Source organism: Littorina saxatilis, unplaced genomic scaffold (genome assembly GCF_037325665.1).
Source record: "Littorina saxatilis isolate snail1 unplaced genomic scaffold, US_GU_Lsax_2.0 scaffold_331, whole genome shotgun sequence".
NCBI classification, from domain to species: domain Eukaryota; kingdom Metazoa; phylum Mollusca; class Gastropoda; order Littorinimorpha; family Littorinidae; genus Littorina; species Littorina saxatilis.
In genome coordinates this window covers 10,286-32,915 of record NW_027126038.1, presented here as the reverse complement: position 1 = coordinate 32,915, position 22,630 = coordinate 10,286, and the positions used below count along the sequence as shown (strand labels likewise).

At 43.8% G+C, this 22,630-nt stretch overlaps 1 long non-coding RNA gene across 2 annotated transcripts in view; it reads left to right on the top strand.

The window, feature by feature from the left end:
• Positions 1–19,978, top strand: part of LOC138954481 (uncharacterized) — a 31,955-nt gene extending 11,977 nt beyond the window's left edge. For both annotated transcript variants that reach the window (XR_011451853.1, XR_011451854.1), the window contains exons 5-6: positions 6,767–6,983; positions 18,377–19,978. This is a non-coding gene — a long non-coding RNA (uncharacterized lncRNA). The remainder of the gene's footprint in view (positions 1–6,766; positions 6,984–18,376) is intronic.
• Positions 19,979–22,630: the final 2,652 nt, after the last annotated feature.

Here is a 22,630-nt window from a genome sequence, read left to right as displayed (position 1 = left end):
TTATCCTCTTTCTCTTGCTTGTTCCTTGTCCCAGTATGCTTTCACGCCGCCCCATCTAATTATTTTGTGCTCCATCCACATCTGAATTTCGTTCAGCTGCCTTGTCCGAAATGTGTGTGGGGCACATATGTATGTTTAATGTCAATGTTCATGTTTCAAGTTCCTTGCTTTGTGAATTGCATACCAATGTTTTATGCAGTCGTGATAGATTCTAAATGTATGTGTTATCCTAGTTTGGTGTACATTGACTGGATTTCGATCCCTGGAGAATGGGCATTAACTAAGTGTTTGTTTGTGATATCATTAGTAATCTGAAGTTCAACTATTAGCTGGCTTGTAGAACTTTTTTTCTCTTTTTGTTGCTGTTCTGTATTCAAACATGTTGATACAACTCACTGCTGCCTATGCCTAGGCTGTGCCAATTATTTATTTATTTGTTTACATCAATGTGATATAGTGACGAGTGTACATCAAAATTCTCTCTTATAAGTTATACTGGATTCTTCACTGCATGTACTACGGCGTATCGATGATGACTATCAGGGTTTTGTTCTATTTATTCTTTGTTCTGCCAATTTGAATTCTGCTTTGAATAGTATTTTGATCATTTTTGTTTCCGTGCTGCTGGTATGTCAAAATGCAGTGAAATTAAAACCTGGAAGTCACAATGGCAATAAGCGAGATTCAAATCTCTCCTTTGTTTTAATCAATTTATTTGACTGCATTTTTGTTTTAGAACTTGTACATAATTATGATCATCTCTGTTATCGAACCTGCACGCTTGACCTTTGTCTTTCTGGATCAATACAATGTTGTGCACTGCCCATTATTTGTTTGTGAGTGCGTAAAGCGGTTGTGTGGTCTGCGTAAAATTGTGTAGGTCAATCGTGACATCTGCGTGGAGAGTGCGTCAAATGCGTGAGAATGCGTAAAGCAATTGTGACATCTGCGTGGAGAGTGCGTCAAATGCGTGAGAATGCGTACAGCAATTGTGACATCTGCGTGAAGAGAGCGTAAAAAGCGCGTAATGCCTGAGAATGCGTCAATAATTCGTGACATCTGCGTGGAGAGTGCGTAAGATGATCACGACATCTGTGTCAAGAGCGCGTTAAATGCGTAAAGCAATCGTGTCGTCTGCGTGGAGAGCGCGTTAATAGCGTGAGAATGCGTAAAGCAATCGTGTCGTCTGCGTGGAGAGTGCGAATTTGTCTTGGTGTCAAATAAGCGTGCGCTGGAGGTGCGTATGGTCTGCGTAATCTGAGGGAAAACGAGTGTGTCACGCATGTATTTCGCTTTGCAAAATCGCGCGCGTTACGCATGCGTCCAGTGCAGTTGTTACGCAGAGTTTGGCGACTGCGACACGCATTCGCTGCGCAAAATTTTGCTGGCTGGGCTATTACTTCGCTCATAGTTCGACAATAAGCCGAGTATGTAATCATCAGTCATACTTCCCTTTAGTTTAAAGCATGAGGAATGATAATCATGCACACATCGGTGGTGTGAGTTGATCATTCTTATATTTAACAATGTGAACACTGTTTACACACAACTCTGGAAAATCTGCTACTTGCTTTCATGTTTGCCTAGGTTGGCGACAGTAGTTTTACTGTAATGTGAAACCAGTTGTACTTACTTGTACATGTTCTACCATGGAGCAAAAAGATAAATTTTACCAACTCTTGGAAGATCATATCATGACTTTAGAAGATAATAAGAAGGAGGCGTTTTGTACATCACAGAGCAAATACAACCATATTCTTCAAGCTCTTCAGCTGGCCAAAGGAGCGAAATGTGCACAAGGAGCCAAGTTCAAACACAGGGCTGGCCAACATTTTTGCCTCCAAACAATTGGAACTCGGACACTTGTTTACTGCGTGAAGGCGAAAACTCCTCTTGTTACAAAAGAAGACACCTTTGAGACCATCAAGAAGTGTCATGAGGAAGTGTGCCATTCTGGGCGCGACAAAACATGGCACGAGGTGAAAACCAATTACTCTGGAATAAAGTATGACGCAATTGATGTTTTCCTGAAAACGTGTACATCTTGCTCAACAAGAAAAGTCCACCAAAATGCACCATCTGGGAAGCCGATGATCAATCTCACCTTTCTTCTGCGTCTGCAAGTTGATCTCATTGACTACAGAAATAGACCTGATGGTGATTTCAAGTGGGTGCTGCATGCCCGTGATCATTTCACGAAATTCAGCTGGGCGTACGCATTAAAGTCCAAATGCGCACAAGAAGTCGCCGATGCTATGATCAATCAGTTCAGTGTATTTGGTGCGCCAAAGATTATGCAGACCGACAACGGGCGGGAATTCACTGCGAGGGTGATCAATGAGCTGACAACGATGTGGCCTGGAATGGTGATCATCCATGGCAGACCCCGCCATCCCTAATCCCAAGGTAAGATGAACAACTGAAATTTTGACCAAAATCTCAGAAAACGTCACATATTTGAAGTTTTGACATTTTGCTTTTTAAAGTTATTAGCATTAACAATGAATTGTGGATGTCTTCTACACCTTTATTAAAGGGCCCGTCCAGAGCAATTGTTGCCCTGTCTTTTTATTAGCTGACCTGAATCCCAACCTTCCTAAGTTCTAAATTTTACCCAAGTTTTAATCTCGAGGAAGCTAGCATTCCTCCACAATAAACTGCATCAATGAGCGCTCTGAATGCAATGCAGTCGGGGAGACCTTCACTCTTTTTTTAATAAATTGGCGTTCTCACCCGACTATATAACTATTTTTGGCTCATAACTTTAGACATACAAATTCGGTCACAGATATTTACCAATGTGAGGATTCCGATAATCTAAAGAAAACTAGGCAAAATAAACTATCGGAAGATTGTTTGCTTGGACGTCAAGGTACTTCTGAGACATACAAATTTTGTCACAAACATTTTCCATTGTGAGGATTTTGATAGGCTAATAAAGTGATTTGCCAAAAAACAGTATGGAGGGCCCCTTTAAATCACTACCATAACTATTGCCCGGAGAAATAAGGAGATTGAAAGAAATGAGAATAAAAGTAACGTTCTTAATCATTTCGTTCCTTCATACACAGGTTGTGTGGAACGTGGGAACGGTGACCTTGAGATCAAGTTGGGCAAATGGATGGATGAACACGGCTCCGAATGGACAAAAGGGTTGAAATTTGTCGTACATGCCATAAATACCTCAATCTCGGACACCACCGGAAAGTCACCTTTTTGGACAACCTCCAAGGACAAATTCGTCTTTGTGGCAGGAACTGTCTCGTCAAGGGATTTTGTATGAAGAGGACATTCCCGAGGATTTTCTTCAGCAACTTGAAATGGAGGAATCTGTGCCGCATACATCGGACTCGTCACAGCATACACCTCGGCGCCTGGAGGAATCTGTGCCGCATACCTCGGACTCGTCACAGCATACACCTCGGCGCCTGGAGGAATCTGTGCCGCATACCTCGGACTCGTCACAGCATACACCTCGGCGCCTGGAGGAATCTGTGCCGCATATATCGGACTCGTCACAGCATACACCTCGGCGCCTGGAGGAATCTGTGCCGCATACATCGGACTCGTCACAGCATACACCTTGGCGCCTGGAGGAATCTGTGCCGCATACATCGGACTCGTCACAGCATACACCTCGGCGCCTGGAGAAATCTGTGCCGCATACATCGGACTCGTCACAGCATACACCTCGGCGCCTGGAGGAATCTGTCAGCAACCATAGCCATGGAAAGCGCGGCAGAGAATACATTTTGTTACATGATCACCGAATGATTGCCACAGGCACAGAGTGTCCAAGTAGAAACATGATCCATGGACAGTCGGTGAACACAAGTAGCCACGCTGTAGTGTCTGTTACTGAAGTACATGATGCCGAATTCATACCTGTGGAAGACAATCCATTCGAGGAATGCATAGAGATCGGCCAGTTTGTGACATGGAGGCGAAGTCAAATGTTTGACGTTGATGAAGGTGACTCACACAGAGAGGAAAGGATGCAAGCAAGAAAAAAATATTTGAAAGCCGCGAAGAAACAAGAATCACGGTACGTGAAGAAAGTGGCTTCGAGAACGAAGGTGTACTCTCTTGGTGATACTGTGGGCTTGAACATCCACAAGGTAGACAGAGCTAATAGTGATGCTCGCTTGTTACCGTGCAAAGTACTTCTTCTTCTTCTTGTTGCCGCTACACGTGGAGACCAGTCCAATTTAGAAATGTAGTGGTCATCTGCAGGGACGCCGCCGTGCCGTACAGCTTATCCTGGATGGGAGTCGGCTCCGGCCACATCTTCCTTCTCAACAACTGGAAGTTCCCGCAGTCTTGTAGGATGTGGTGGGTGTCCTGCTCTGCTTCTCCACAGGGACACATCGGGGATGGCACAACTTTCAGCTTTGAGTGGAGGTGTTTGTTCAGCCTGTTGTGCCCTGTTCGCAGCCTAAAGATGGTAACCTGCTCTGGTCTTGTGAGCAGGTGAAGGCTGTCTTTTTGAGCCGGGGTTCGGAACAGGGCTTTAGTGATGGTATTTAGCTCGGCAAGGCTTACGGCGTTGTCTTCTTGTTCTTTTTCTGCACCGGATTTTGCCAGGTCATCGGCTTTCTCATTTCCCTCTATGCTGCAGTGTGAGGGGATCCACTGAAGCACTGTCCGTAGGCTCTTGATGTTGTTGAGGGCCTTCTTCAATGAGGGTTGACTGTCACTGTTATAGGCTTGCAGCACAGAGAGGGCGTCTGTTAGGAAGACGACATTTTTGTTGTGGTCTGCTGTGCAAAGTACTCATGTCAAAGCCTGTGGACAAAGGCACCTGTACAAATTGTACTCCGCCACCGGAATCCTCGGGCCGTGGATCGCAGGCGAAGAACTTTCCGATTTGAGAAGTGTACATTTTGAAAGCCTGAATGAGGTTAACCCAGACTTGCTTGAGGAAATATCTCTCATCAAAGCGTGTCGTCTCTCCATGAAATGGCGTGATACGGGTTCAAGGGTGCCATCTGGTGCCAGCGTGTGCAAGTGTAAAGGGCCGTGTACTACAAAGCGCTGTTGCTGCAGAAAAGCAGGACTTGAATGTGGCACCAAATGTCACACAGACAGCAAAGCATGCAAGAATACCGAATAGAACATTACACATGCATGGCTGGTCATTGATTGTGTTTTATTTTCGCTAGAATATCTTTAAATTGTCATTGTTGGAATGAAAATAAATAATTGTTAACCATACACACACAGTATCACTCACGTTAACATTCAAATATAGTTCTTTATCAGCAGTAAAACCATTTATAATACAAATTCCAATTTCCCCTAGGCAAATCAGAATTCCAGTTTCCCCTAGAGAAAGGATTCCAGTTTCCCCTAGGTGAAACTAGAATTCCAATCTCCACTAGATATTTTCCAGTTGATATTGGAATTCCAGTTTCCCCTAGGGGAAACTAGAATTCCAATTTCCCCTAGGGCGATTCCAGATCCCCCTGGATTCCGGTTTCCCCTGTGACATATATATAGATATATATTTATTTATATATGATATTTATATATAAATATAACCCTGAAGAAGCCTCCTGTCGGGGCAAAAATGTGGATCATCATTATTAACATATTCCATATTCATCACCTAAACTTATTCCCGGATTTCGTCTGATGTAAATAACTTCTACATATGTATGGGTGGCCGAGTGGTAACGCACTTGCGCTCGGAAGCGAGAGGTTGCGAGTCCGACCCTGGGTCAGCGCGTTAGCAATTTTCTTCCCCCTTTCCTAACCTAGGTGGTGGGTTCAAGTGCTAGTCTTTCGGATGAGACGAAAACATCGAGGTTCCTTCGTGTACACTATATTGGGGTGTGCACGATAAAGATCCCACGATTGACAAAAGGGTCTTTCCTGGCAAAATTGTAGGCATAGATAAAAAATGTCCACCAAAATACCCGTGTGACTTAGAAAAGTAGGATATGCGCCGAAATGGCTGCGATCAGCTGGTCGATATGAATGCGTGATATATTGTGTAAAAAATGCCATCTCACACGGCATAAATAGATCCCTGCGTCTTGAGTCAGAGTCTGGAGATACGCGCGTGATATAAGACTTCATATAACATAACATGTCCTCTCAACTTCCAGCCAAGGTGTTGAATCTCTGGGATTTTAATTGACAAAGAGTTATATGCTTGTTAGGCCATTGGAAATCTGAATATGACGTTATCGGGTTATCAATACAGTGTAACCAATCTTTGCAGGGGGCCCGGTAGCTCAGTTGGTAGAGCACTGGACTTGTGATCGGAAGGTTGAAGGTTGGAATTTGAGCCGCGACAGACACGGGTCAACTTTATGTGCAGACCCAGAGAAGGAAGCCATGTCCCACCCCCGTGTCATCACAATGGCACGTAAAAGACCTTGGTCATTCTGCCATAAGTGCAGGTGGCTGTATACACCTAAACACGCAGACACCTGGGTAGCGGGACTCTATTGCTGCTAGCTTTCCACTGGGAGGAAGCGACCCAAATTTCCCAGCGATGGGACAATAAAGTAATGAAAATGAAAATAAAAATTACAAGAGGTATGATCAAGTAGCCATTTTTTTAGATAAATGAATTGACGAATCAAATGTACTAAAACAAAAGGGAAAAAATTGCCACGACATCGGCATCATGAGAACTGGAGTAATCTAGTTTAGCTTCTTGGCTTGTGCAACGGTTTATTGATAACACTTTTTTTTTTTTTTAATTATTACTACACGATTGTGAAAAGATCACGATTTTATTACATGTTTGTTGCAGGTTCACAGTCATCACTGGACAAGTGCCATGAAGAAATGCGGTTGGTCAGGAACCAGGAAGCTGCTCTTCAACCGGAGATCGTTCACCAGTCTTCCAATCTTGAGAAGCGGCTCTTACGCTTCAGTGCTTCTTGGAAGTGCCATGGTGTTTTATAAAACCTTCTACCAGCACAGACATGACGCAGTGGCAAGCATCATCCAAACAGGATGCTTTGAAGGTTTTTGTTTTTGTGTTACATTTATAGTCACTTGATTTCTCACAGGAATTCTTTTTAGCCTTGCCTGAAAAAGACAAGTTGCAAACTGAGTCACGTCCAATCCCACACCTACAATCTGGGTGTCTGTTTGTATTGTACTCTCTTTTGAATTTAAGTTTGTAGGAGCTGATTAATTTAACTTGGTATTAGTATTACAGCAGTTCCTGCAATGTACGGTCCCCAGCGTGAGCGGACACCTGACATGTACAGACACATTTGCTCGGCACGGAGTGTTTTCCTTCTATATTTGCCCCCCCCCCCTCCTCCTCAAACGGCCACCTGGAAAACGTGGACGCGGACACTCATTTTTGGTCCCAACAGCAGGTCATACCTCCAATGTACGGACAGACCATCAAAATTTTCACCACAAGAAAATCAATAACAGAGCAGTCCCTCCGGCTCTTGGTACAAATGTCACAGCCGCAAAGACCTGATGACAGTCACTGATAACTTGAGTGCACCCATTAGGAGGGGGGGGGGGGGGTTAGTTTTGGTCAGCAGTGGAGTACATGCGAAGATGCCAACATGAAAATGCACTTTATTCTTGTCTGTTGGATGTAAACAACAGAAGCCACAGTTGATGAAGGTCCTGAGCAAAAGAGAGTGAAAAATCGGCCACAGTTCTCAGCATCGTGTGGCTGTGTGTAACCTCTTTCATGACAAGATACTCTTGTTTCCCCTCAGCCTTGACCAGTGAGTCGGTTGCCTAATCTGTGAACCCTTCAGTTGTCTTGCTTTGTCAAAAGTTAGACACAGTCAATTGGTTTTGCTCTGAGTGAACAGTGCAGCTGGCCTCAATTAGCTGACACATCTCTGGCCACAGCCCTAAATAGTACATGGCTGGGGGGAGGGGGGGGGGTTGAGTAGCTGGCTAAACTCAGTGGGGTGTCTGGTGTCACTACATGTTGGCAGGAAGAGCATCGAAAGAAATAGAGAGGTGTACTCTTCCACACAATTTCCAAGCATCATTTGTCAAGGCTTGGGGTAGGCAGTGAGGGAGAGTGAGAGCGGTGTTGTGTACAGTGTATTTCCAACTGAAGAGTGAAAAGTCACTGCCACATGATCGGCAAGCCAGACAAGAAGAAAATAAATTACATGATTATAACATGTAGTTCTATCTGCTGCTTTTTATTCCAACTGGTTTTTAAGCTTATTCTTGCAAAGCATCTGCATACTTGCCTCTGTGCTGTGTTTGTGTGGCTGCTTTCCGGTATGTCAGTGCATTGTGAGTGCGTTCACTGCCTTGAGGATTTATTTTATCTCTTCTTTTTAACACCATTCATACAAATCATTTTTTACAGAACGTTTAAAGAAATATTAGGAGTTTGTTCTTATTGTTAAGTACTAGTAGCTACAAGAAGTGGTTAGCATAGACTCAATCCTGTTGTTTATGTGTCTCTGTGTGAGTGTATGGGGGAGGGGGTGGTGTGGTCACCCCTCCCGTGACCGGCCACCTGCAATGTACAGTTTTGCTATGGCCCAAGGGTGTCCGTTCATGAGAGGGACTGCTGTACTAATAGTAGCTATGCCAAACAGCCTCTGAAAAATGGTTGGTCACTTTGAATACAAATACAAGCTAAACCATTTGGTGAACTTTTATGTCATCTGCATGTTTTTTTGTACAGGAAACATAGAATTAGAAGAACATAACAGTGTAGTTGATTTGTATATGTACATCACTAATCCACCAAGAAAATCTGAGTTATACATGAAAATCATGTACAATGTACTGCGCGACGCCATGGTCTGTAGCACCTATTTCGAGCAAAACGCGGGTTGGGTACACTCTTTACTATCGCTCCGACGTACAAACTAGACGTCCAAAAATCCCCCTCGCGGGTTAGGGGGAAGAATTTACCCGATGCTCCCCAGCATGTCGTAAGAGGCGACTAACGGATTCTGTTTCTCCTTTTACCCTTGTTAAGTGTTTCTTGTATAGAATATAGTCAATTTTTGTAAAGATTTTAGTCAAGCAGTATGTAAGAAATGTTAAGTCCTTTGTACTGGAAACTTGCATTCTCCCAGTAAGGTATTAATATATTGTACTACGTTGCAAGCCCCTGGAGCAAACTTTTGATTAGTGCTTTTGTGAACAAGAAACAATTGACAAGTGGCTCTATCCCATCTCCCCCCTTTCCCTGTCGCGATATAACCTTCGTGGTTGAAAACGACGTTAAACACCAAATAAAGAAAGAAAGAAACGTCCAAAAATAACAAGATATTTTGAGTCAAAAGTTGTGGGTTTTTTTTAAGTAAAATGTAATTAAATTACATATTATTACCCAACTCACATATAGCAATTAACTCTAGTTCAGTGCTGGTAACGCTGTACGCGTTCCCCTTGGTAACAAGGGAGACCACCCTAAAAAAGAGTGATCCATCCCATAATATCAGACCGATGTCCGGTCCAACATCCGTATGCGTGCGCATACGCCGCCATTTGTATCATTCTCTCTCAGCGGTTCAACTGGGTAGGACGCTCCTGATGTACGCTCCTGCTGTCTTCAGCTTTTCGCCAGAGTCTTTTGCTTTGGCTTCTCCCCTTGGTCGCCGCCTTACTTTACACCTGTACCTATGCTGTGTGGTGAGATCTTTCCGTTTTTGTTGTAACTTTAGCGACGTTTTCGTCGCTCGTTTGTACTTGTGAAATTTTTCTGAAATTGTTTTCTGTGAAATTTTTCGTGAGTTGTTTGCTATGGCGGAGGCTGCGCTTGTTGATAGCACTAAACGGAAGCCTAGTTCGAGGCAGGTAGCTGAAGTTACGCCTCCGAAAGGAAGCTCAAGGAGAGATAAGGGCGCAGGGAAGTCCGCGTCTGTGTCTCTGAGTCAACTTCTGTTAAGTCTCCCGTGTTAGCAGACGTACAAACAATCTTCCGGTCAGACTTGTTTACTTTCTGACAAGAGTAGTCGTTCTGGTGTAGCTTCTTCTGCTTCTGTTTCGCCTGGCTGCCCTGGGTTAGCGCCAGCCGACGTTGCTTCTTTATTGTTGACGCTGAGCTCTCAAGTTTTCGTCATTAGCGTCTGGTTTATCTTCCACTCGGGAGGAATTGTGTGCGCTTCCGTCGGGTGTTTCTGATGTTTTCTTTCCTTAGCCAAGATCCAGCGGTCGCCTGCAGTTCCGGCTTCGACTTCCGCTAAGCCTTCGGCGACTGTGACTCGGGCGGATGTCCATGCTTCGCAGGATGGGGGTACCGACTTGGTGTCTCTCCCGAATGTGACACCAGTACAAGGTATGTCTACACCGCTTGCCGGTGTGCGAGCTCAGGGGGCTCTCTCGTGCGTTGGAGGCCGTGAGAGTTCTTATGAGCAGCGAAAGGACGAACGCCTCCGTACGTCTCTTTATGAGAATATCGGGGACCGTTTTAGTCCTCTTCCGCCCAGGGGGCAGGAAGTGGTCGGTTCTGCCGACGATAAACTGTCTGATGTTCTGCCTCCTGGCTCTGAGCTTGATCTCGAGTCGGAGGGTAGGGCGGATGATGGGGATGCCTCAGTGGTAGAGGATTCCCAGCCTCGAGAGACGGACCGCGGGTGTCCGTCTGTAGGTCAACCTCCTGCGTCTGGTTTCCAGCAGGGCGGTGTGACTGAATAGGCCGCGGTGGCCTACCTGACTCGATGGCGAGCAGGAAGGCTAGCGACACCCAGCTTTCTTGCCGATTTAGTTGTCCAGCGCAGTGACGTGGGCTAACGGAAATGGCATTTAAGTTTTTGGTGATTCTGGGGCTGACCATGGGTGTCATTCTGGGGTCACCTACCTGACTACGATGGCGAGCAGGAAGGTTAACGAGGGTGCGTTCATGGGATGGACGACACCCAGCTTAACTTGCCGTTCAAGTTGTCCAGCGCAGTGACGTGGTCGGCGGAAAACGGCATTTAAGTTTTGACCGGAAGGGGTGGTTGAGAGCAGGGCGTAACTGACTCCACCTCTTTCCGGTTCCGACTTCTGGAAGTTCGGAGGAACTCGATGTTCTCTTCAGCTTTCGGAGATCGTTGTCCATTGCCCTGGAGTTGGCATATGGCCACGTGTAGCCGGGTTCTCCGGTGAAAGTGGTGTACGTTCGCGCGAGGAATGTAGCACGCATTTTCGTGGCTGGGCAACGTAAGCTTCCGCCCTGGGGGCAGGAAGTTGTTGGGCTGGGTGATTCTTGGATTGGCCATGCGAGTGTCTCTGGGGGTCACCTTCCTGACTTTGTTACCGAGTAGGAAGGTGATGTGTGGAGAGGTGTCCACGGTGGTGGATGACACCCAGCTTAACTTGCCGTTCAAGGTGTCCAGCGCAGTGTTGTGCGCAGTGATAAACGGCATTTAGGACTTGACAGGAAGGAGTGGCTGAGGAATATTTTTGCCTCGTCCACCCCTGCCTTTGTTCGACGACTTCCGGAGTTCGGAGGAACAGTAAGTTCACTTCCGCGGCCGGGAATCGTCGTTCATTGCCCTGAAGATGGCATATGTCTTGTAGTTTTGACTTCCGCTTCCTCCCGGGGGGCAGGAAGCGAGCAGTAAGGCTGGTTCCTTGTTGGATAATTTAAGTCAAACAGGAAGGCAGCTTCCGGATTGCACGGTTGTGCTTGACGGCTGTTCAGATGTAGGTGCTTCCGCATTAACGATTAGCACTGAGTTCAGGTTCCATTTCAAGTTAGCAAGGGCAGTGGCGCTCGCAGCTGTAATGGGTCGAGGTTCTATGGAATCTTCCGGTGTGTTTCTATACAACCGGTTGGTTCTCATGTTTACTAATCCACGGCCGGTTTCGCTTCCGCTTTTGCGGCTGCGTCTTCCGGTTACAGGATGGGACAGCCTTCTACCGTTAACACTGCGTTGGTAGTCGGCACTTTTCAGCTTTTGGCTTCCGGTTCCGTTACTGCGGTTCCTTTGCTGTTATACAGGCTGTATCCACTTCCCCTTCCAGTCTTCCAGCTGGCATGGGACAGGTGGATGGAGATCTGGTCATGGAGTTCTGGCGTTTGAATTTTTTTGTTTTTTTCAAAACTTTTCCGATGTTGGCAAGTTTCGCCTTATCGGGATGGGTGACTGGGTCTCATCATTTCGATGATCATTATAATGCTTTTGAACAGGGGGGAGGCTCTTACTTCACTTGTGTCGCTGTTCGCGGCAGTTCGTAGTTGTTTTGAGCTTTCCTAGGAGAATCTTTGAGTGTCAAGCCCTTAGATCCTCCGTCGGGATCCTTTGTGCTTGTGGAAGTTTTCACAAGCGAGTCTTCTTTGTCACCGCTTGGCTCTTCCTTGGTGGACAACGCTTGACTTTATACCTGCGGCGAGGGTGCTTTAGCTTGTGTTGCACGCTCAAGTAGCGTGTCACTCACGGAGCGCTTTCTGTAGGCTTCGGTTAACTCCAAGCCTAGGAACTTAGGTTCTCTTTTTGCGTTCTACGGAACCGCCCTCGGGTTTGGCAAACATCCATCGGGTTTTTGATAGCAAGGAGAAACTGTCTGTAAGATCAAGATCTCCTAGCTCGGGTAGATTGTCTCATCTTTTCTTTTTGATGGGCTCTTTTGTACTTGTTTTTATTTTCTCTCGCCTGGGCGGTTACGTTCTGAATGGCTATCTTTGTGGTCCTACAGGACGCAGATACAAAGGATGTTGCTTTGCCGTCTTTTACCTAGGAGTAAGCCTCTGCCTTTAAAGTTTTGTTCTTTTGGCGTGACTTTAATCTCTTTCTCGTTTGAAAGTTATCTCTTCGAATCCGCTGCTATGCACGCGGGGTTTTTTCTTCTAAGAGAAGCTCATGGTAAAAGGGAAAGCGTTAGGCAGGCCTTGGCGGTTTTTTGTTTCTAAACGAAAAGCTTCAGGCTAGCTGTTGTCTATTTTAGCTTTGGCTTGACACCCTCGCTTTCACAGGGCTCTTTTATAGAGCTGTTCGGCGACCCTTTCGGTCTCACAGACGGGTCTTTGCAGTCTTGGTGTCCAGACCTCTTAAGGCTGGCAAGAAGGCATTTTTGGTTTCTCACATTCGAATTACACGGATGTCTACTGAAGGGGTATCCTTGAGATACTCAGGGGCTTCCGCCTCAACTCTGGATTTGGTTCAGAGTCTTTATAGGGTTTTTTTGTGTTTTGTTCACTTGCCACTTGACTGGCGTGGTTCAAAGTGCTTATTTTCTTAACGGAAAGAACTCCTCGTCGTTCCGTGTATTGCAGGTGGCTATCCACCTTCCTTTTTGGGTTTCCCTTTTGTCTTCCATGTCTTATTTTAAGACTTTATGAGATTCTTGTCACATTGGTACGGCTCGGTGCAGCTTTGCTTTAACCCTTTTTAACGGCTAGCCTGACTGTTTAACACGGGAAACGGCCAAGCTTACTCTAGTAGCTGCTGCGAGAAGTGGGAGTAAGCGTGCTTTCTGGCTATTTTGAATAAAGACAGCCTTTTTTAAGAAAGATCGATCTATGACTTGTGGGTTTCTTTTAAGTTTTCCGGCAGTTAAGCGGAAAATGGGGAAACAAGCTTCGAATTACGCTTTCTATTCATGAAGTAAGAGTTTGGCTTCTTTAGAGTTACGTTTAGCCAATTAAACTTTTCGGTTTTCGAAGATTTTTCTGACTCGCACGGAGCTTGTTAGTTCTTTGTATCTAAAGGTCGCTTGCCTTATCTTTCTTCTCTGTCGTGATTTAACCTCGGCATTTAAGCAATAAATGGGGTCAACCAGCTCCCATTTGCTTTTCAATTCTTGAAGCAAGAAGTTGGCTTCTTTTGAGTCACGTTTAGCCAGGTTAACTTTTTGAGTTTCAAAGATTTTTCTGACTTTCACGGATCTTGTTAGATCATTGAATCAAAGGGCTTTTGCTTTATCTTCTTCTCCGTCGTGGTTTAACCTTGAACGGTTGAAAACGGCGTTAAACACTGATTTTAGGAGGGAAGTAGGTCTATCTACTCTGGTAGAGGTATGACGTTTGGTAGTCAACCTTACCTAGATGGACTGCTACACTGGTTTCTTGCTCCTGGGGAGCTTGATGTGGTTGTCTGTCCCGTGAGGACGCTCAGAAGGTACCTGTCACGGACTCGGCATTGGTCAGAAAGTCGGAAGGTTTTATGATATCACTTAACACAGCGGGTGTAAGGATATTGCGAAAGGGACTTTAACCAAGTGAGTATCCATGTTGTTCACACGGGGGTTTACCTGTTGACAAACACAGTCTGGAGACGTTAGGGCAGTTTTGCCTTTCACTATAGCTAGAACGTATGAGGCAAGGGCATGGGCCTCCTCTTTGGCAGTCCTCCGGTCGGGCCTTGTTTTGGGCTGAAGTTCTGGAGTCGGCTTACTGGCGGTCTCAGGAGGTTTTTATTAACTTCTACCTCAGAGACGTCTTGATACAGGACGGCAGTTCCGCGTTACCTGTTATGGTAGTCGCAGGACAGGTTCTAATATCATAATTTCGCTATGTACCCACCACCTATAGTAGCAATCTGCTATATGTGAGTTGGGTAATAATATGTAATTTAATCCAAAATTTTAATAATAAATTTTCATTTAATTAATATACTTACCCAACTCACATCGTTTAAACCCTCCCGCCTCCCCGCTGTGGTGGTATTGGGTTCTAAAAAAGTAGTGAGTTGGGCTTCGTTCGAATGATACAAATGGCGGCGTATGCGCACGCATACGGATGTTGGACCGGACATCGGTCTGATATTATGGGATGGATCACTCTTTTTTAGGGTGGTCTCCCTTGTTACCAAGGGGAACGCGTACAGCGTTACCAGCACTGAACTAGAGTTAATTGCTATATGTGAGTTGGGTAAGTATATTAATTAAATGAAAATTTATTATTAAAATTTTGGAATTTGTTCACTTTATGTTGTCGGATCTTACAAACACTCAGATAGATGTCTGCCTCACAGTTTTGTATGTGCTATAATAAAGATGTATTATCTGTTTTCCCAAAGCGACCGTCTCGAAAATGTCACTGAGTTGACCTGCAATGAAATCCAAGATGGCGGCCAACACACGTGTTGTTCGTAGTTCGAATCAAACACGGTATGCAATGCATTTTGAAGGCAACTGGCATTTGTTCAATAGGATAAACTTTCTTTTGCAGAATAATTGTCCCAGGAAAAGGTTTATGGAGAAAATTGCCGGAAAATGTTGAGGAAGCGAAACATTGAGCCTTGTGGCATCAAATGAACATCATATACGCGGTTCTTATACTTTCTTCTGTAAACTGCAAAGGCACATTGGATTGGATTGGATTGGATTGGATAAGATTTACAGTCCAGTGAGGTTACCCTCATGGAAATTCGGGCTGCTTTCTCCCCAGGGAAAGCGAGCTGCCATACATACGGCGCTACCCATTTTTTTTTTTTCCTGCATGCGTGTATTCATGTTTCCTAAGACTTAATGCCGTGTGAGATGGATTTTTTTAACTTTATTCCAAGTCCCACGGGTATTTGATGGACATTTTTATCTATGCCTATACAATTTTGCCAGGAAAGACCCTTTTGTCAATCGTGGGATCTTTAACGTGCACACCCCAATGTAGTGTACACGAAGGGACCTCGGTTTTTCGTCTCATCCGAAAGACTAGCACCTGAACCCACCACCTAGGTTAGGAAAGGGGGGACATACAAGTTCAGTCAAAGTTGGAAATATATCTTGCCTTTAACGGTGGAAGGTAGTGTGAAATATAAGAACAAAGGGAATTTGAAGCGATCACCAAGTAAACCTGACTTCATCTGTAATGAGATTGCCAGGCGGAGAGACTGACCACTGTGAGATATTTTTAGACTATACTTCCTCGAGAGTAAAAATTGAGTAGAATACATTTAGGAAGATTGAGATTCAGATCACCTAATAAAAAGACATAGCCAAAATTGCTCTGGAATGCCCCTTTAACCTTCACCGGATCACGTGTTGGACAGCACGGTCCATTTGATGTGGGTCGTGTACGACCCATACTTCCCAAAGAAGGATTCAACGTTAAAAGTATGGGCTGTACATGACCCACGCCATCCGAATAGGGATAAACGTTTTGTCGCCTCTTTGCAGAGTATGGGTCGTACACAACCCACGCCATCCAAATAAGGATAAACAACGTAAAATTCCTTACATCTTCTTCTTTTTCTGCGTTCGTGGGCTGCAAATTCCTTACATAATTCCATATGGGTCGTCCACAACCCACATCATCCGGACGGTGTAGTTCAAATTATGTCATCGTTTATTTGTTTGTTTACAAAGATGATCTTTCAAAAGTTTGGCAATGGGAAGGTCGTATGGTGATTAGAGATTACGTGAAGTCTCAATTAAAAACTCTAAATAGTTTCAGAGATAAACAATTTTGTGAGGACCGGCACGGTTGGCCTAGTGGTAAGGCGTCCGCCCCGTGATCGGGAGGTCGTGGGTTCGAACCCCGGCCGGGTCATACCTAAGACTTTAAAATTGGCAATCTAGTGGCTGCTCCGCCTGGCGTCTGGCATTATGGGGTTAGTGCTAGGACTGGTTGGTCCGGTGTCGGAATAATGTGACTGGGCGAGACATGAAGCCTATGCTGCGACTTCTGTCGTGTGTGGCGCACGTTAAATGTCAAAGCAGCACCGCCCTGATATGTCGTGGTCGGCTGCGCGTTAAGCAAACAAACAACAAAATTTGTGAGGCTCTGGGTCATCCCCGACTCACGAAGCACGGTGAAGGTTAAGGAATCTTGGCCAAGAAACTTTGACTTTTTTAAATAACTCATTTACCTGCCCATCCACTAAATAATTCCCTTCCTGATCAAGCAAGATATATTTTATCATTTACATAGTTCACATAATTATCATGGAGCATTGGCAAACCGAAGACTGAAAAAGTATTGACGTGTGTAGTTTTTGCTGTACACTCAGGGTATTGCGACTTCACAAGCCAAAGATTAGGATGTTAGGTAATGTGATAGCAATGAATAGACACAGATTTCTGAAAAAAAAAAATTTTAATGCTCATATGAACCACTTGACTCTGAGTGAAGTTGTCGTCTCGCCGACTGCACAAGGGCTTGAAAAATCATAGAAACTGATGAAATGGTGCTTTTCCAACTTTTTTGCTCCAACCTTTGGTTTAAACAAGGTTTTATTCCGTTGCACATGGTACAGTAGTAAAACAAGAAATAATAGGGACACGAACTCATGTCAACGCTTATATTACAGGCCATATACAGGAATGGTGGATAATACAAATTGGATGTGGGACAGAAAAAATTTGGACAGAAAAAATTCTCCTTTGTAACAGTCCGTGACAGAAAGGGCTGTAGTGTTTTTGGTGATACTCTGCAGCTTTAACTTCAAAACCCAGTTACCTGTAAATTTGAGTGGGAGGCGAGATGCACGGGATCTCACCTGGTTTAGGGGAATAGCTAGTTCTCTTTTTTAAAAATTTTTAGAACGTTATTGTGAGTTTAGGAACAGGTAGGTTATTTTCCCCGTGGTTTTTACACCATGTTATTCACAATTTTGTACATCGTAGCGGGAGCTGTACAGTTTAATTCTTTTTATGTGAACGTGGCAGTCCACACCAGTATTTCGTCGTAGACGGACGTCTTGTTACAGAGTTCATAAGCCGTTGGACATGTTACATTTTGAATAAGACTACAATAGTCTTTGTATTGTGGTTGATAGTAGTTCTTTATCTGTGGTAGGCTTTGATTCGATCTGTTTATTTTATTTGTGTTGACTTGTTCTTGTCAGTGCGTTGTATAGTATTGCTCGCCATTTTGTTAGAGCTACGTTGTCCCGCAGTGGGGCACTGCGGTTATGAAATTAAAGGCCCCTCCTGTTTTTGGAACCGCAGGAGCTTTCTAGTTTGCTGTTAGGTAGATTTTTGGTTCCTCTTTCCTGTCATGCTCTCTTTTTCTTCATGAATTCTTTTCTTTTTTCTGCCTTCTTGCTCATTCACCTGTATTTTTTCCAAAAATCTCTTCTCTTGCCGCTTGTCTCGCGATTCATGTATAGTTTAATCTGTTAGTGTTCTGATGTAAGTCCAGCAGTAGATAGGTTAAGCCTATTTTAACATACTGGAAACTGGTAATCTTCCAGTAGGTATTAATTTAGTTTTACTAAAGCCTGCTGGGACACAAGTAATGGGTTAGTGCATTTGTAAACAGGAATCGCTTGACAAGTGGCCCCCTTCATCCCCCCCTTCCTCGTCCTGATATGGCTCTGCGTAGTCGGCTGGACGTTAAGCAACAAATAAACAAACAAGAGCTACGTTGTGAATTTGTTTATTGTGAAAATGTGGTTATAAAAAAAATTGATAACATATGGATCGTTTTTTTTCCGTAATTTGATATTGTGATTGTAATGGTATTGTAAACGGAGGTAAGGCTAGTTTATATAAGCATATATATGAAACTAACGAACGTTGAGTTTCTTTCCAGGCTTTGTTTGTCCTTTCCCTGTGCAATCGGCTGTCCTGCCTGGGAGCTGGACGACTGGTTGTCTCAGCTTTTGGATGCCGGGGGGGAGAGGTATCCAGCATATGGCGTCTTCCTGTCACCAGCTTCAGGTTTCGTCATTGTAGCGGAGCTGTTTCTGGGAGAAGGTGTGTGTATTGCCTTGAGGGTATGTGGCGTGGCTTGTCTAGTCGTCGTTGGACGATCATCAAACTTATTGGTCTACGCGTCGTAGGACATTCATGGACTATTTCTTCTTTCATCACAGAGACGACGTTCCACGCTAAAAATCAAAATTGCGTCGGATAAATGGATTCGTCGCCCGACTGCTGGGAGCGAAGGACTTTGCCCAACCAGGCAGGAGGGCTGCTGTGCATCGCACACAGACACAGACACACACACACATTGTCATTGGCTTAGGCCTACTACAGTTTTTGCGATCGTCTTATTCCAATTCTGATTTTTGTATACTTCTTTGACTTGCCTATATGAATCACAAATCCGAGTGATTTTTTTGTGCAGATTATATTATCAGGTTTACATTCCAACCAAAGATAATTTGATATTTTATCAAAACATTTTCAAGTGAGCAACATTCAACGACTTTCATGGACCAAATTAAACCACATTTAATTCAATATCGATAAACATTTGGACATATTGCTGCTATACGAAAAATAGGTTCAAAATAAAGCAGATAATAAATGAACAGAAGAACTACTGTACTTCTAAATACGTAATTATTAATCCACGACATCTAAATAAATGTCTCACCCCTCTCCCCGAACTAATCTTTATGACAAGCATACACATTTCTGTCAGCAGTGTCTTGAAAGTTATCAGAAAAACCATACGTACGAGTGGCTTTATAAACACGCTTGCGAACTTTCTACAAATTGATGGTGCTGAATTAAATTAGATGCTATTGCTGATTACTATATTTTAATCTCTTATTACATAATGTCTGGTAAATGTTTGTAATATTGTTTGTAATCTTATCTCCTGTCTAACTCTCTCTCTCTCTCTCTCTCTCTCTCTCTCTCTCTCTCTCTCTCTCTCTCTCTCTCTCTCTCTCTCTCTCTCTCTCTCTCTCTCTCTCTCTCTCTCTCTCTCTCTCTCTCTCTCTCTCTCTCTCTCTCTCTTTGTCAGAACCTACCAACTTGCAATGCAAAACTAAAGGTTTTAAGCAATTTTGTCTCATCATTATTGTTGAGTTTGTGAATGCAAAACCTTCTGTGCACAAGTAAACAGCCCATAACTAAGGATCAATTCCTCATATTTGCACATTTTTGTTCCTACCAACAACAACAAAATTACAAGAAGCCTCCCCAGTACAATAGAAGTCTATGGAAGGCAGAATTTTACAGACTATAACACACATTTTTTTAAACTTTTTTTCTTCTCAAATCTGCAAAACTGCACATCTTGCACTGACAGCGACGATTATTATTTATGAAGGTGAGTACTTATAAGTAAACATGATTGTACAGTAAAAGATTGGCTCTTCAACTTTGATGTTTTGTTTAGTGATTTTATAAAACAATGTTATTGGGACTGTGGTAAAAAAAATAAAAGAACCATCTGTCATCACCTTTTAATATGCAATTATTTGAATGAAAGTGATGTGTTTGTGAGAAAGGGCAAACAAGTCTGTGACGTGTTGTTTTATCCTGTGCGAGTGTAAGATAACAAACAATATTTGACATCCATGTTTAAATTGAGATTGCATACACACAGAAGGGACATAAAACAATAAAGAAGGGGATATTAGAAGTAGACGAATGGTGACATGATAAGGCCAAAAAAAAATTTGTCTGTTTCTGGTAACATGGCTAAAAAAAATAGGGTAGGTAGGTAGGGATTTTTTTTTTTTCCCCAAATGTAGACCAATAAAACTAACTTTAAAAATCGCGCAAAGAGACTGGATTCACTATACATAGAGACAAGACACTCAACACATTTACAAATCTGTGACAAAGAGTATGACATGTTTTTCGTTTACCTGGTCTGATATTTCCATGATGAAACAGAAAAGAAGACTTGAGACATCTTACATCTTGAGCTTGGACAAATGGGAAATTTTTTTGAGTTTGGAAAAAAAAAGTTTAGGGTCGGCGCCGAAATTTAGGGTCGGTCGGGTGACCAGAAACAGACAATTTTTTTTTTTTGCCTAACGATTAAGTTGTTTGTCAATAATATTAAAGCACCACAATCTAACACACACACACACATAACGTTGCAGCAAAAAACTTATCAAATGGCTTATTGCACGGTCATTGTAAGTGTCAAAATTCGTCAAACAATTTGCTAATGTTGCTTACCTCTACTTGCTACGTTTTGAGTCTCTAACAGCCGATATTGCAAATTATCAGCATTAGCAACCATCAGCTTCAGCAAATAATCTGACTAGAAAAATCATCTGTCTCAGCAAATAACTCACATGCCTCAACCCATGATCTGCTTAAACAAACAATATGCCTCAGAAAATAATCTTCCATGCCAGGCAAACAGGCTGCATCAACAAAGAAAGGGAAAACATCATCCGAAGATGCATGAAGTCATAAAAAATATGGTACAGTCACCCGTACAAGCTGAAGGGTATTTCCCTGGATAGCCTCGTCCATGGGGCTACAGGGGTGACCGAACACATCAACAACAAAGACGTCCTGTATGAATAGAGACATGATACATGCATTAGGATGGGCTTCAACTTGTCAAATGAATGAGTCAGGGCGGATAGGCTGGTGTCAGACATGCTTGACATTTGGTGAAATAGTGACCGTTGGTAGCTGTTTGTTTTTCTGTTTTCTTTGTTGTCATAGTGGGTACAAATAAGTTATAGGAGGGAGGGAATTGAAAGAAATGGAATTGACGGGCGCAGTGGCGTAGTGGTAAGACATCGGCTTACTAATCGGAAGGTCGGGATTTCGATTCCCGGTCGATGCCGCCAGGTGGGTCACATTTGGTCAGGATGGGGATTTTTCCGATCTTCCAGGTCAACGTATGTGCAGACCTGCTAGTGGCTAGCCCCCCTTCGTGTGGCACAAGCACAAGACCAAGTGCGCACGGTATGAAAAGATCTTGTAATCCATGTCAGAGTTCGGTGGGTTATAGAAACACGAAAATACGGCTTGCTTCCTCCGAAAGCGGCGCCAGTATGCGGCTGCATGAATGGTGGAGCAAAAACGGTCATACACGTACAAATCCACTCGTGCTAAAAGTGACATGAGTGAACGTGGGAGTTTCAGTACATGAACGATCGAAGAAGAAGAAAAAGAAAGAAATGGAATTGATGTTGTTGTTTTGTTTGATTGACTTATCTTTTGTATTGACTCTAAACGGCGCTGACCGACCGAACCTCCTCCTCTGCTATTATTGAGACAATCAGAAGAAGATCAGTAAATTAATGATTGCATGCCGCTGTTACCTATGCAATTATGGATTAAAGCTGCCAAGAGCAACACATATATAGACAGTTACACGTGAATTTCTTTTGCCAAGAGCAACACTAATATCGAGAATTACACATGAATTTCCTTGTGGTTGCTCTCGTCCACAATGACTCGAGCTAAAATCCATTTTTACGGGACAACCATATCAATAAACTTGCTATAGAAAGAAATACTTTCACGAATTCGAACCTCGACTACACACCATACACGCAAACCATCTAACCTACAAGCGACTGATGAGCAGTCGAGTGAAAACCGGGCTGTATAGGAAAGTGAGTGTCACCACTGAAAGAGAGCAACCAAGTCAGTCAGGTATAATGGTCACTGACGTTTAAGGCGTCCGCCTCGAAAGTAAGTGCCGGGGTTCGACCCCGGCCGAGTCTGAATACCAAGGACTTTAAAAGTGGTAATCGTACAACTGTCCCGTCGTGGTGCCTGGCTTTATGGGAAAACAGTGTTAGGGCTGAGTTGGCTCGGTGCCGCCTACTGAAGTTACTGTGACCGGGTGGGGATACTGACTGAAGTATGTCTGTGTTGCTACCCCTATCCTCACTGGTTCTGCACCTTCATATCTGTCTGAACTCGTAAACCTGTACGTCCCTTCCAGATCGCTGCGCTCTGCCGCTGACACTCGAATGTTCCGAATTCCAACAAAAAAAAGAAAAGTACATGGACAACGCGCATTTTCATTTGCTGCTGTTAAAACATGGAACTCCCTTCCTTATTCTGTCAGACATAGTCCATCCTATTCTTCTTTTAGATCAAATCTGAAAACGCACCTGTTCAC